The 16,503-nt window shown below is 45.9% G+C and overlaps 1 pseudogene; it reads right to left on the bottom strand.

Moving 5' to 3' along the window:
- Positions 1 to 7,532: 7,532 nt before the first annotated feature.
- Positions 7,533 to 9,901, bottom strand: LOC141581203 (cobalamin trafficking protein CblD pseudogene; annotated as a pseudogene).
- Between the last annotated feature and the right edge of the window lie 6,602 nt (positions 9,902 to 16,503).

The raw sequence follows: 16,503 nt of genomic DNA, 5'->3' as shown, positions 1-16,503 counted from the left end.
AGGCTGCAGTGAGCCATGATCACACCACTGCACTCCAGCCTGGGTGACTGAGCAAGAACCTGCCTCAAAAAAAAGACGAACAGAAAGAAGCAATTACTGTGAATGTCAGGGTTGCGGAACACTTCTGAAGAGAAGGGAGGGGCTCACATTGTGCCCATCTCCAGCCCCTTCTCGAAGTACAGAGTCTAGTGGGGAAGACAGCAGCACAAGTGGAGATTCAGGCCACAACACCAGGAAGTTCCCTTCCACCTTCCCGCCTCCCTGCCCTTTCCTTTGGGGAACGGGAGCATGATTTTCTTTCTTATTTGCATTTCTAACTAGATAGAGCTTCTGATGGGAGAATTCATATACAGGATGTATAGCAACAACATCCACAGCCAGCTGGAATTGACGGCTTTTTTGATACCCCAGTCAGGCACATCCCGGATTCCTCTGCTAAGTACATCTGGATGTTGCAGCTGTCCAGGATTCTCAGCCACATGCTCGGTGCCCACTCCCAGATCCTGGAAATCCCCTGACATTGCCCCCAAAAGGAGAGACACTCACTCACAATTCTGCATACAAATTGTCTCTATGTGTATTTTTTTTCTTTTCTTCTTATTTTTTTTTTTTTGAGAAAGAGTCACTCTGTTGATCAGACTGTAGTCCAATGGTGTGATCTCAGCTCACTGCAACCTCCACCTCCCAGGCTCAAGCAGCTCTCCTGCCTCAGCCCCCAAGTAGCTGGAGTTACAGGCACCTGCAACCATGCCTGGCTAATTTTGTATTTTTAGTGGAAACGGTTTCACCATATTGGTCAGGCTGGTCTTGAACTCCTGGTCTCAAGTGATCTGCTATCCTAGGCCTCCTAAAACGTTGGAATTAAAGGCATGAGCCACCATGCCCGGCCATTTCTTTGTCACCCCCTTAGGCCAGCTTCTGCATGTTTGGGCTTGATGAGGCTGTGGCTGTCCAGCTGGCTGCCTGTCATCTTTAATCTCTGTGTCTCCTCGATTCTTCTCAGCTGCCCACAAATTCATTTTCTTTTCTTTCTTTTGTTTTTTTCTTGAGATGGAGTTTTGCTCTGTCACCCAGGCTGAAGTGCAATGGCATGATCTCAGCTCATTGCAACCTCTGCCTCCCATGTTGGAGCAATTTTCCTGCCTCAGCCTCCCAAGTAGCTGGGACTACAGACACGTGCCACCATGCCGGGCTGTTTTGTATTTTTAGTAAGATAGGGTTTCATCATGTTGGTCAGGCTGGTCTCAAACTCCTGACCTCAGGTGATCCACCCACCTCGACCTCCCAAAGTGCTGGGATTACAGGCATAAGCCACAGTGCCCGGCCTCAGTTTTTAAACTCAGCCTGAGTGAGCTTCTCTCGCTAGCAGCTGAGAGCTCTGACCCCTACGGCCTTCTCCCACCCAGCAGGAGGTGTTTGGATGTTTCTGGATCTAAAATCCAAGTGTCTAAGCCTACCAGTAGTTCCGAGTGCAGATGGTCACACAACTTTTTGACTTTACAATGGCACAAAAATGATCACATTCAGTAGAAACTCTGCTTCCAGTACCGATACAATATGTCTGTTTTTCACTGTTAGCATAGTATTCAATAAATTGCATGAGGGCCAGGCACAGTGGCTCATGCCCTTAATCCCAGTACTTCAGAAGCCTGAGGTGGGAGGATCGCTGGAACCCAGGAGTTTGAGACCAACCTGGGAACATAGTGACACCCCGTCTCTATAGAAAAGATAAAAATTAGCCACATGAAATTGTGTGCACCTGTAGTCCCATCTACTTGGGAGGCCGAGGCAGGAGGAATCATTTGAGCCCAGGAGATTGAGGCTGCAGTGAGCTATAACCATGCCACTGCACTCCAACCTGGGTAACAGAGCAGGACCTCATCTCTTAAAAATAAAAAATTTTGGCTTATGCCTGTAATCCCAGCACTTTGGGAGGCTGACGTTGCTGGATCACGACGAGGTTAGGAGTTCAAGACCAGCATGACCAACACAGTAAAACCCCATCTCTACAAAAAATACAAAAATTAGCTGGGTGTGGTGGCATGCACCTGTAATCTCAACTCCAGAGGCTGAGGCAGGAGAATTGCTTAGAACCTGGGAGGTGGAAGTAGCAGTGAGCCGAGATTGCACCATTGTACTCTAGCCTAGGAGACAGAGAAAGACTCGGTCTCATAATAAATAAATAAGTAAATAAAAATTTAAAAGTAGGTAAACTATTGCTTCACGAGGACAGCATTTCTGTTTGGGATGATGAGAAAGTATAGAAACAGATGGTAGTGATTGTTGCACAATATTGTGAAGCTACCAAATGCCACTGAATTGTACACTTAAAGGTGGTACATTTATCCAAGTTTATTATCTATTTCTACAAACATTCACGGAGGCTGGACCCCTGAAATGTCAAAGTCATGATCCAAGGTGGGGAAGGATGAGTGGGTTTTGTTCTCCTTTTAGTACTGCTCGGTTTGTTCTCAACCTGAAGTCAGCTGGGCTAACATCCAATGCTTGGTAGGGTAGGTGTATTACATGCATTTGCGGGCCGGGTAGGGTGGCTCACACATGTAATCCCTACACTTTGAGAGGCTGAGGTGGGCAGACTGCCTAAGCTCAGGAGCTCAAGACCAGCCTGGGCAACATGGTGAAACCCCGTCTCTACTAAAAATACAAAAATTAGCTTGGCGTGGTAGGGTGCTTGTAGTCCCAGCTACCCGGTAAGCTGAGGCAGGAGAATCACTTGAACCCGGGAGGCAGAGGTTGCAGGCAGTGAGCCAAGATTGAATCACTGCACTGCAGCCCGGGCAACAGAGCCAGACTCCACCTCCAAAAATAAAAATAAAAATAAATAGGACAGGTACAGTGGCTCATGCCTGTAATCCCAGCACTTTAGGAGACTGATATAGGCAGACTACCTGAGGTCAAAAGGTCACGACCAGCCTACCCAACATGGTGAAACCCAATCTCTACTAAAAATACAAAATTTACCCAGTGCTCATGCCTGTAATGCCAGCCACTCTGGAGGCTGAGGCAGGAGAATCACTGGAACCTGATAGGCAGAGGTTGCAGTGAGCCAAGACTGCACCACTACACTCCAGCCTGGATGACAGTGTGAGACTCTGTCTCAAAAATAAATGAAGGCCAGGCACGGTGGCTCAAGCCTGTAATCCCAGCACTTTGGACAGCCAAGGTGGGTGGATCACGAGGTCGAGAGATCGAGACCATCCTGGTCAACATGGTGAAAACCCGTCTATACTAAAAATACAAAAAATTAGCTGGGTATGGTGGCACATGCCTGTAATTTCATCTACTCAGGAGGCTGAGGCAGGAGAATTGCCTGAACCCAGGAGGCAGAGGTTGCGGTGAGCCAAGATCACGCCATTGCACTCCAGCCTGGGTAACAAGAGTGAAACTCCGTCTCAAAAAAACAAAAAAACAAAAAATAAATGAATGCATTTTCAACTTAGTATATTTTCACTTTTTTTTTTTTTTTTTTTTTTTTTTTTTTTTTTTTTTTTTTCAGAGACAGGATCTCTCTGTGTTGCCCAGGCTCATCTTGAACTCCTGGGATCAAGCAATCTTTCCACATTGACCTCCCAAAGTCAGACGTGAGCTACTGGGATTACAGATGTGAGCTACTGCATTTGGCTGCTATTACTAATTTATAATAGATTTATGGGGACTTGACCCCGTCGTGAGTCAAGGAGCATCTGTAATCATGCTGAAAATGGGGATGGCTTGTGTGAGGATATGGGGGAGTGTCACAAAACACAAGGAGATCAGGGCCTGCAGGGGGACACCACAGCCTGCCTCTGGCTCAAACTCAGGGCTCCCTCCTCTTGTGTCTCCTGCTGCAGGACAGACCCCAGGCTCGCAGTTCTGCAAATCCACGCTGTCTGCACTGCAGGACTTCAAATCCACAGCTGGGGGTTGTGGATGATGTTGGAGCAGTAGGGCAGAAGGGACACATCAGGGGTTGCACCTGCATCCACAATGGCAGAGCAAGTTTTTTTTTTTTTTTTTTTTTTTTGAGACGGAGTTTCGCTCTTGTTGCCCAGGCTGGAGTGCAGTGGCATGACCTCGGCTCGCCGCAACCTCAGCGTCCCATATTCAAGCGATTCTCCTGCATCACCCTCCTGAGTAGCCGGGATTACAGGCATGCATTAGCAAGCCTGGCTAATTTTGTATTTTTAGTAGAGATGGTTTCACCACGTTGGCCAGCTGGTCTCAAACTCCTGACCTCAAATGGTCCACCTGCCTCCGCCTCCCAAACTGCTGGAATTACAGGTGTGAGCCACCGCACCTGGCCCTAGTTTCTCCGCCCTGCCTGATGGCTCTGTACAGCCTCAGCTTCTCTTCCCCCAACCCCTAGGTGATAGTGAGCAACCCCCACTCCCTGAGGTTCTAGGCCACCTCCCATGAGAGCCGTTACAAGTTACATGGGAACACCAGATACAATCTGGTGAGCTATGTCCCCACCAAACCTCGCCGCATGTCCCCCGAGAGCTCCCTCTTTCTTCTTCCCTTACCAGCTTAAAGAGCTGAGGAATTTCCAGACAACACAGCCCCTATCCCTGCCCCGTGGTGGGAAGATGATCAGGCAGCCATCACCTACACACCTTACTTCATTAAGTGTCACACGGGTCAGGCGTGTGGGAGCCTGTAACCCCAGCACTTTGGGAGGCTGAGGCAGGTGGATCACAAGGTCAAGAGTTTGGGACCCCCCTGACCAACATGGAGAAACCCTGTCTCTACTAAAAATAAAAAAATCAGCAGGTTGTGGTGGCATGTGCCTATAATCCCAGCTACTCAATAAACTGAGGTAGGAGAATCACTTGAACCCCGGAGGGGAAGATTTAAGAGAAATCTTTCCCAGGTTTCTCTTAAAATGTCCCCATTGTCCGGGCTGGGCGCGGTGGCTCAGGCCTGTAATCCCAGTACTTTGGGAGACCGAGGCAGGTGGATCATGGGGTCAAGAGATCGAGACCATCCCAGTCAACATGGTGAAACCCCGTCTCTACTAAGAATACAAAAAATTAGCTGGGCGTGGTGGCGCGTGCCTGTAATCCCAGCTACTCAGGAGGCTGAGGCAGGAGAATTGCCTGAACCCAGGAGGCGGAGGTTGCGGTGAGCCGAGATCGTGCCATTGCACTCCAGCCTGGGTAACAAGAGCAAAACTCCGTCCCAAAAAAAAAAAAAAGTCCCCATTGTCCTTCTTATCAGCACGTAGCTAGCAATTTTCTGACATTTTAGCTGTAGAGTGAATGATGATTGGGGCATCCTAAGAGGAGTTCTAGGGTGTTTCTTTCTGCATAGGTACCTCTTCTTCCTCCTACGCACAACTGACAAGCGCCCATCCACTCCAGCATTAGAGATGCTACTAATTTATAAATTTTTGATGATCCCTCCAGGTGAGCCTTCCCATCATGTTCATGTCTAGCTATCTACCAACTCTAACAGAGCCCACTATCCTGTGTCTTTCCCAAATTAAGTGAAGGAACGATTCATTGGAAACCATAGGAAATAAAATGAATGTAGATGAAAACTTTGCAACTTATACAAATAGTCACTCAAAATCATCCTTACACTACAAATGCAAAACTATACAATTTCCAGAAGAAAACATAGAATAAAAGCTATCTGCTCTTGGGTTCAGTAATGAATTTTAACAAACAACACAAACTGTCAATACACACCAAAGAAAGAATTAGGTGAATTTTTTTAATATTAAAAGTGTATACTCTGGAAAAGATCTTGTTAAGGGAATAAAAACACAAGCCACATATTGAAGGAAACTATTTGCAAAATACAGATCTGAGAATTTGTATTCAATACACAAAAATATCTTAAAACCAAGTAAAGCAGCCCAATTAAAGATGCACACAAATCTGAACAGACACCTAACCAAAGGATTTAAGAGAAACCAGCCCCTTCAAAAGACTCCGCCACTGATATCAACCATCTGCCTGAAGCTGCCTTTCCTTTCTTGCCTGCTAAGAGACCACCCATGACAGAGAGGGTCTGGACAGTATACAGTGGATGCACAGAGCCACAGAGCAAGTTTTCATGTCCTCTGCTTCACCTTTTGATGTCAGAAGGCTGAAAACTTCACCCTTTGCCCTGTCATCATGGTAACACTGCCATTTTTTGTACAAGGGACCCATGAGGAAGTAAGAAACTCAACTGCGATTGCACTCATTTCTCCTTTCATAAATATTCATGACTCCTCCTAGAACTTATTAAATATTTGTATTTGACCATGCCACTTAGCATAAATTTCTGTTTCCTTTATCTCTCCCTTAAAGTGTTTGCTTCTGGCTTCTGGATGGAGTCTATGCTTCGCAGCCTATTAAAAGGACTACCCTGCAGGCTGCAACTCTTTACAGGAAGTAAATCTCTCACTGGGTGCAGGTGCTCATGCCTGTAATTGCAGCATTTTGGGAAGCCAAAGTGGGTGGATCATCTGAGTTCAGGAATTTGAGACCAGCCTAGCCAACATGGTGAAACCCTGTCTCTACTAAAAATACAAAAAATTAGCCAGGCTTGGTGATGGACATCTGTAATCCCAAATAATTGAGAGGCTGAGGAAAGAGAACTGCTTGAACCCAGGAGGTGGAGGTTGCAGTGAGCCAAGATCACACCATTGTACTCAAGCCTCGGCAACAAGAGTGAAACACCTTCTCAAAAAAATAAAAATAAATAAAAATGTAAAAAATGAAATCACTCCTTTCCAAATTTCTGAACCTCATCGTTCTTCAGTTGACAGTATTACAAAGTTCAAAAGACCTTCCATACTCTCCCATAGAAGTCCTAGAAATTGTCATTTTGTTAATTAGTTTTGATGCATGAGAACTTGTAATCAAATGAGTAGAAATATTGAAACTGTGGTTTACCAGTTACGTGTCTCTTAACCCAATCAAGCAGATCTCTAAAATTAACCATGAGAATACGTATGCCTGATTCATGGCCAAAATTTTAGGATGAAACCTATGAGATCTCTATTTGTGTTTTTTGCCTATTAACGTATGTTATGTATATGTGATATTTTCTTAACTCCAGATAGCAATGCAAAATTCATTTATACAATCCTCTAAAAATGCTCTATTCTAACTTACTTGGAAAAAAAATAAGCATTTATACATAAATATTCCCCAAACTCCTAGAAATGTAGAAACTGATATAAAAGTTTTTCAAGTTAACACAATTTACATAAAACATAGTTAAATAAGACCAATTTAATATTTTTGGTGTAATAAAACAACTATGCCTTCAGAGCTATCACTATTAAATATAAAACAAACATAAATTTCTATTCTTCTTGAGTTCTACTCAAATAAGCTAATATTATACTTATTAGATACTTAAAATCTTAAAGCTTATAAATTGATTCTAATTGTTATCCTTATTTTAAAAAACATTATTTCAATAATAATTTTTTACAGCAAATCTGCCTAATAATAGTTTCCAAAGTACTTTTGGTAATTTTTAACCTTAAAGTTAAGCTAATTAAAAGATTTGCATTAAATATCTAGATCATTTATAAATAAGATACAATACTAAAACATTAATTACTGAACGTAACTAATTCAATTTTATATATACTTTTGTCCTCTATTTTTTTATGGAGAGAATAAAGATATTTTGGCCTGTTAATAAACTTTTTTTTTTTGTCCACAACACTGAGAAATTATACTATGAGGGAACATCACTCTAGATGTTGGGAGATCGTATACTCATACATTTTCTCATCTACTATAGAATGTTAACATATGACAATTTAAAATTGTCTACTTCCTAGTTTACTCTGGAAAAAGATTACTAAGTGTTAAAAATATAATGTATACATCAATAAAATTACTAGAAATAATAGAATAACTAGAAACTCTATGCAAAGTATGCAGGAAAAGTTATGCAAATAAAGTACGTTGTATTTTTTTTATAAGAAAAACTGTACAAAATACACAAGTAAAAAGAGATATCTAACCTTCCCTCTGTTATATTTGAATTGGTAAACTGTTATGTTTTCAGAAATTATATAAAATTCCTGGAAATTTGTCAATGTCCTCCTTATCCATGCTATGTGCTGGTATAGTGTTAGGAGTCATATTTTCAATTATTTTAAATGTCATCTGCCACAGACAAAATTGAATGTCCTTGTCAGTTGTGGTATAATGAACTCTCATCAGATCTTTTGTCATAGTCATTTCAAGCTCTTTGTCATTTAGATATTATTTATGCCTGATGCTTTCCTAAAAGCTCCTGCAATCAGCTATGGATCAGAATGTTGGTCTCCAACACAGGACTCCCTCTGAGACCCAGAGAAAAGACTATGACAGGTACTCTGGTTACAAGCTTCTGATGATATTGCTCAAATAACTTTAAGACCATACACTTAACTCAGTGAAGCTTCCAGAAGTCTAGTTGAGAAACTGATGGGTTCATGACACGGCTAACCCAAGATTCAGCAAGACTGGAATTGAGTACATGGCACTGAATACACTGATGAAAATTGATTATAATTTTATAGCTTCTTTTGAGCATTGCTGGTTCTTTGATGTTATGGTTTCTGGATTTAAGACATCTCTTTCTCTTTTAAAAACTTTAGTCTCACAGTCTTTATAGTTCAACCCAAATATTACATACAAATAATGCAGCAAATAAATGAACATTTCTGATAATTTCCACTTGATTTCTTCATAATACTGCTGTCTGGTGTTGCATTAGTGAAGACACTTCCCACAACTACATGGACACCCCAGAGACTATGACAAATCACTTTACAGCATTCAAGGTCATTGACAGAGAATCCTAAATGTCAGTAGCCTTCATCTGTCTCAAAAAGACTGTTGTTTGTATATGGCCCAAAAAAAGTCAAACCAGATGATGGATCAATAAAGTCAGCCCAGTATCCCTCAGCTTGAAGAGCATAGCAAAGTTCCTTGGCACCACTGTCTAAAAGAACTTCTCTTTCAATTGCTACTTCTTCGCTCTAACCAATCATATCATTCTTAGTTTTTTGTGTTACAGTCAGAATCATTAGTTTGCTATTAGCAACTTCTGGAAGCAGTGCTTCAAAATCTCTTGCAGCAATTCTGGGCATATCTGTATTTGCACACTCTACTCTGGCACTTTCAAAGTTTCTCTGCTGTTCATTTTGTGTTCAACAGGTGCCTCATTACCATAAAATTCATTCACACGTTGTGCCATCACAAACTTGTCTTTCACCTGATAAAGGTTCTGCTAGAATATCAGGCAAAGTTTTATGAACCAGGCTTTCTTCAGTGAACCAGTCTCATTGAGGTGACAATCAAAACCAAGGAAGCTGGAACCTCTATGTTGAGGTCCAAATGGTCCCATAGTTTCATCAGGCCACAGTGTTTGAAAGCATGTATCTGGAGACGCAGAGGCCACGAGACTCTTCAGAACCCGATGATCCTGCAGTTGAAAAGTCTTTGCAGTTGACAACCCTTTTAACTAAAGAGCAAAATCCTGGGCAATAGGAAGCCAGTCTGGCACTGTTCGAAAGCATATTGGCCATCTCTACTGGAAAGGACCGTTCGCAAAACAGCTTCCCTTTGGAAAGTTATTCCAGTTACCACCACTGCCTCCAGCTGTCCCAGAACCTGACTCTTTTGCTGTTAAATAGTGGCCTGAATCCTCACTTTTTACTGAGAATTTTCAGGAAGGCATTTCAGTGTTTTTGTCACTAGAAGATGTATCTCCAGTGAAGATGCTCCTGCCTCCAGAAAGCTCTGACATGGTGTAATTAAGTGGGGAACCGTTGGTCCTCTCTCTTCTTTGGGGTGCAAAAGAATGAGACAGACAGGCATGTGGGGGGTGCCAGGACATCCTGGCCAGTGGGGGGATGTCATACAGTGGTTGCCTGTGCCACACTGGCTGCTGAATACATGTCACCCTGGACACAGGCTCGCCAGTATGGGGTGGGACATATGGCAATCATGTGGACATGGATCCAGTGGTAACTCTCACCTTTGCAGCTGAATCTCTCTTGCATGCTATCCACTATTTGCCAAAACTATAATGGTTCACTCTTTATTTTCTGTCATAGCCTCAGATTAGAGCAGTGGGATAATTTCCTACTCTGAATGACTGGTTCCCTGCGCCCACCAGATGGCTCAGTCCACCGGGACCTCGTCCAGTCCTGAGGAAGCTGATCCCCATTGAAGACAGCAGACAGCCTGCCAGGGTTCTCCCCTCCTCCCCCGGATCTCAGAGACCTCCCTGGGCCTCCAAGGGTCCCATCCTGCGTCCCTTCCTTCTCCCTCTGCAGAGCAACCTCCACCATCCGTCCACCTTCAGCGGGAGACCCCCAGACACTGCCTCGCACTGAGCAGCCACAGCACCCCTGCCTGTTACTGATTTAATTATTTATTCACGTCCTTCCTCAAAAAAACACTTAGGTCTCAGAGAAGAAGCTTGTAGCTTCAGTCAGGGATCCGTGAGCTCCTCAAATTGGTGTTTTATCAAGAAAGGTTTCAGTGCGTATGTGGAATGAATGCAAAAACAAATGTAAAGGAAGGTGCTTAAAATACCGACCCGCGTTCTGAAGGGACGGATAAGATCTGGATTCCTGTGAAAGTCAGTCTCTCCAGACTTTTACTCCCTACATGGAAGAAAATCACAGGAACCCCTGACATGTGCAGAGTGATTAACTCACAGCTCAACTTGAGGGTTTAACAGGGAACTTTTCATCACTTACGCTCACTTGATCCTCCAAAGCGTCCAAGTCACGAAAAGGGGAAAGATGGCGCTTCTATGTCGCACACGGGACAGCTCAGGGTGAGAAGGGCCCGGGACAAGGCCGAGTCCCCCCCGCCGGTCCGCGGAGCCTCCGCACTCGGGACGGCGACCGTCAGCCTCCCCGTCCCGGAAACGGCCTCCGCGGGGCGGGCGCGGACACCAGAGGCCGGCCGGGGACGGCGGAGCCCCGCGGCGTCCCTCCAGCCCGGCGGCGACACGGCCCGCGCGGCCGCCAGGTGAAGCTCCGAAGCCGCCCAGGGGCCGAGTCCGCGCGGCCGAGCAGCCTGGACGGCGCGGAACGGCCGGCCCGGCGGGAGCCCGGGCTGGGGCGGGGCGGGCGCGGGGGAGGCGGCGCCGCGGGCGGGGAGCGCTCGGACCCCGCGTGTGCCGCGCGCGGACGGGGCGCCGCAGGCCGGGAGGACTCGGACCCCGCGCTCCGCACAGCCCGACCCCGCGCGGCCCGTCGGGGAGGCCGCCGCCGAGCGCGCCGGGAGCGCGTCCCCTGCCCCGGGGCCCGGCGGGCGGAGACGCGGGAAACGGCCGCACCCCGACCCCGAGGGTCCCCCCCGGCCCCGCGGGACCCGCCGCCCACTCGGGCGGCTGCGGTGGGAGGCGGCGCCGGTCGCCGAGAACGCCTGGACCGCGGTCCCGCCACGCGGCCTCTCCGACGGGGCTGCGCGGGGAACCGAGTCCGCCCGCCCTCGGCGCGCAGCCCCCGGAGACCGCCGGGCACAGGCGGCCGAGGAGAAGGAGCCCCGGGGCCGCCGGGGGGCGCGGGCGCACCGGGAAGGCCGAAGACGGCGCCACGCGAGGTCACCTGAGGTCACGCCGGAGGCGCCGGAGCCGGTGCTGCCCGGAAGGGCGCCATGGACGACGCGGCTCAGGCCCAGCTCGCCTCTGAGCGGGACGGCTCAGCACCACGCGAGGCCTGAGAGGAGGGGGCCGAAGGCCGGGCACCGGCACGGGAGCCCCAGCGCTGCTGCTCTGGGCAGGGTGTGTGGCGTTCAGAGAGGATGAGGCTGACGCGCGCGCGCACACACACAGACACACACTGACACCGACACACACCGACACACACACACACCCCGACACACACACACACTGACACACACACACACCAGTGTCAGCAGACACAGTAATCAACAGGACCAGACTCAGATGATGAGACTCACACACACACACACACACCCCGACACACACCGACACACACACACACCGACACACACCCGACACACACACACCCCGACACACACACACCCCGACACACACACCGACACACACACACCGACACACACCGACACACACACACTGACACACACACCCCGACACACACACACCGACACACACACAGCGACACACACACCCCGACACACACACACCGACACACACACCACTGTCAGCAGACACAGTAATCAACAGGACCAGACTCAGAGATGAGACTGACACGCACACACTCACACACACACACACACGGACACACACACCACTGTCAGCAGACACAGTAATCAACAGGACCAGACTCAGAGATGAGACTGACACGCGCACACACACACACACCGACACACACACCGACACACACACACACACACACACACACACCCCGACACACACACCACTGTCAGCAGACACAGTAATCAACAGGACCAGACTCAGAGATGAGACTGACACGCGCACACACACACACACCGACACACACACACACACACACACACACACACCCCGACACACACACCACTGTCAGCAGACACAGTAATCAACAGGACCAGACTCAGAGGTGATGAGACTGACACACACACACACACACACACACACACACACACACCACTGTCAGCAGACACAGTAATCAACAGGACCAGACTCAGAGATGACTCCAATATTGCAACTTGCTGTCAGATTGTCCTGGCCACTCTCTATGGACGGTGGATTCTCACCCCAAGTTTGGTTCACATGTTGAAACGAATGAGGCAAACACATGCCACAGGAGAGTGTTAAAAGGTTGATTTTACCCACATAATGAGGCATTCTGGGGAGATCAGGACAGATCTCCCATGCAGGCCCAAAACTGGCTTGAGAGAGCCGGAACAGTCCTGAGGATTCACGGTGGCAGGGGATGGCCCCCGGGGAAGATGCCTGTGCACAGGAAGGGCTTACATGGCTTGAATCTCCTGCAAGCACCAGAGGAGGGAAACCCTGGGCTCTCTTATCCCCAGGCCCAATGTTAGGCAGAGGGAAAGAGGGAGGGCTGGAGCTCAGAAGCTGTCAACAGTCAAACACCAAAAATGGGAGACAGATTCTTTATGATAAAGATACAGATAAATAAAGATTTACAAGTAAATAGTGAAAAAAAATAAGTAGGCCGGGCGCTGTGGCTCACGCCTGTAATCCTAACACTTTGGGAGGCCAAGGTGGGTGGATCACCTGAGGTCAGGAGTTCAAGACCAGCCTGGCCATCATGGTGAAACCCCATCTTAAAAATAAGAAAGAAAGAAAGAAATAAGTAAATAAACTAATAATTAAATAAATGGATATATCACTAACATATCCTCAAGTGGAAAAGGTGGCAACATGCCTGAATACAGCAGGAATTTCAGCACAAAGAAAGAAGTTGTGTGAAAAAGATAAAAAGGAAACCATAGATACGAGAAAACATGGCAAAACGTGAAGATTTTCTTCAGTGGGATTATTAGTCAGCTCTATGACTGAAGAAGGAAACCATGAAATTTGATAGGCCAGTAAAATGACCCACAATGGAACCCAAATACATAAACAACAGTATCCAGGAGCCTGAGTGCTATCAAGCACACTAACGCACATGTGATTGAGGCCCAGAAGTAGGAAACAAATAGGTCAGAATGAAAACTTGAAGATATGATGGCTCAAAGTTTTCTAAAAATTACAAAAGACATTGAAACAGAGATCCAGAAAACTCCAAGAAGCCAAGCCAAGACACCAATCAAGATTCTTTGCTTGACCAAACTTTAACCATGCTCTCTTGGGCCTTCTACCCAACAAGGCCTGTCATGTGCTTCCCTGCATAATGGAGTTTTAATAGGAGTACTGTTAAGAAGGTTTAGGAGAGAATTCCTTACCCCTGATACCTGGCATCTGATTAAACGCCTCACCTCCACCATCCCCCAGGTGATGCCTAACTGCCTACCTGCCTGCCTCTGGTAAGGATACCATCAGGTCAGTTCAGCCAGAATCCTCCCAGACTTGATGTCTCCTCTTGTCAAGTTTCCATCCATCCATGTTCCCCAAGCCTACATTTTGTTTTTTGGCTAAAAATGTCCACTTGTTCTGGTTGTATTTGGAATTGAGCCCAGCTCTACACTGGAGTCTCTCTTTCCCTGCAGTTTTATGAATAAAATCTATCTAACCCTACCCTAACCCCTAACCCCTAACATTTAACTCTAACCCTAAACCTTAACCCTAACCCTAGCCCTAACCCTAACACAGTTCTGCACACTGTGTGATGCCCAGCATAATCTACTCAACAACTCCCTTCCTGCCTCTACCATACAGCTTAAGGCCCCCCGCTCCCTTTCTTACAGCCTCAATCAGAAGATCATGTTTTGGTCTTTGGTTTTTCCCCCAGGGCACATACTTTTTAATAAACTTCTACAGTGAGATGTATCATACTACCTTGAAATTATTTACCTGCATGTCTAGCCTTATCCGCCATCTCCACCAGTGAGTGAGCTACACAAGATGAGAAACCACATTTCATTCATCTTTATGACTCTAGTACTTGGCATCAGGAAAGAACGTAAGATGGGTTTATAGAATTTAATAATGATTTTGATTAGTTTGGTTGTCATTTTCACCTCAGTGGTTTAAAGCAGTTTTTAAAGTAAAACAAAATAGCCACAGACATAAGATGTGCCTTTACAGATTCATCCTGAGTGGCTCTGAGTCTTTGATAAGCCACTTAGCTTTTCTGAGATCCAAATTACTCATGTGTGAAAGATAAGGAGGAGATCTACTTGACCAACTTTACCCACTTCATGGGTGAGGGTGATAAGCAATCCTAAAAATAACAATCAGCATGAAGTTTCCAAAATCATACATTCACATTTCTAAAAACTACTTGTTTAAAAAGTACCTTCATAAACAAGGTATTTTATACTGGCAAAAAAAAAAAAAAAAAAAAAAAAGAGGCCTAAATAACATGTCAGTAAAGCTCTTTTTAAGTTGTAAAGCATACATGTGAAATAATATGGCTTTTAGTTTCTATTATAATAACTATAACCAGGTTTCTTCTTGGATGTTGTGGGTTCTTGACCTCCAACCTCTTAAAGAATAAGCAGTGGGACTGCTTCAGCTGCACTGTATGCTTGCAAAGTTAAATTCTGGACCAAAGACGGTGTTGCAGAAAGGTGATTTTATTTAGGTAGAGAAAAGAGAAGGAAAGGAGAAGAGAAAGGCTTCCACAAAGAGTGTGGAAGGGAATTCCAGAGGGGAAATCCCAGAGGGACCTCCTACCACGTGGGAGGGGATTCCAGAAAGTTGGAAATCCAGTGCAGGTGAGGGAGCATGGACTTTTATCCTGGGAGAAACCCCCACCTTCTCCAAGACACTGAGCCAATGGAAGGAGTTTCTTAGAACTTCCTCTGGAGTGATTGACTTTTAGTTTCTTCCCCTTCCTGTGAAATTCAAACATAAACATTTGAATCTCCTGGATGGAGAGAGATGGGAGCAGGGCATGGCACTGGGAAATTCTTGCCCTTAAAGCTACACCCCCTCACGGACCCAGAAAGAGAACACATTCCCTCATAACCACCTGGCATAACTCAAAAGATCACAGTCTAGCCTGCAGATAGAAGAGCCTGTTTCCAGGGCTCATAATTCATTGAAGAGTAGAAGGTAATTTTATTTTCATTTAATGTAATGAAAATAAAATGATACTTCCTTCTGGCTTCCTTTACTTCAGCTTTTTTATGAGGAAATAAAACATCTTACGAGTGCACAGAACTTAAATTTTTAAAACACTTCCACATCCATTATCTCTTTTAATCCTCAGGACCATCCCCACTTGGCAGATCAAAAATCCATTCTTCAGAACTGGGAGTGACTTGCGTTAGACCTTCCAGCAAGTGAGAGAGAGTTGGACTTCAAACTGAGGTCATCAGGTGGCAAGTTTTCTACCTTTCCATCAGACCAAAATCCCATAGCATTAGAGTATTTGAGATCATTCTAATGTTTTTAGAGATTAAGAAGCAGAGACCAAGAGATTCCAAATGATCTAAGATCACACAATTAAGGAGAGTATTACGAACCCAGAATGCCCCACTTGCCCCAGTCCCTAAATAATTATATATTATCTTTTATGAGATCCAGCCTCAAAGATGGCCCCCAGTGATTCCCGCCTGCCAGTATTCACATTCTGGTATAATTTTGTCTCACATGAAAAATGGCTGACTTGTATAACCAATAGGATATTGTGGCAATGGCAACATGTGACTTCTGAGGCTAGGTCACAAAAGAGATTGCAGCTGTTTTCTTGTTCTTTTGAAACGTGTGCTCTGAGGGAAGGCAGACACAAGGTTGTGAGGACACTCAGGACACTCCAAAGGGTTCCCGAATGTCCAAGGAGCAGAGGCATCTTGCCAAGAGACAGTATCTCCAGTTATGTGAGTTAGCAATGGTTCTTCTGGTCCCGTTAGAAATTTCATTTAAATTTTCAGAGATTGCAGTCCTTGCCAACATCTGGACTATAACTCCAGGACAGACCCTAAGCCAGAACCATGC

The sequence above is a fragment of the Saimiri boliviensis genome, chromosome 14 (genome assembly GCF_048565385.1).
Source record: "Saimiri boliviensis isolate mSaiBol1 chromosome 14, mSaiBol1.pri, whole genome shotgun sequence".
NCBI classification, from domain to species: domain Eukaryota; kingdom Metazoa; phylum Chordata; class Mammalia; order Primates; family Cebidae; genus Saimiri; species Saimiri boliviensis.
Note: the sequence above shows the minus strand (reverse complement) of the source record. Positions and strands in the feature narration are given on the sequence as shown.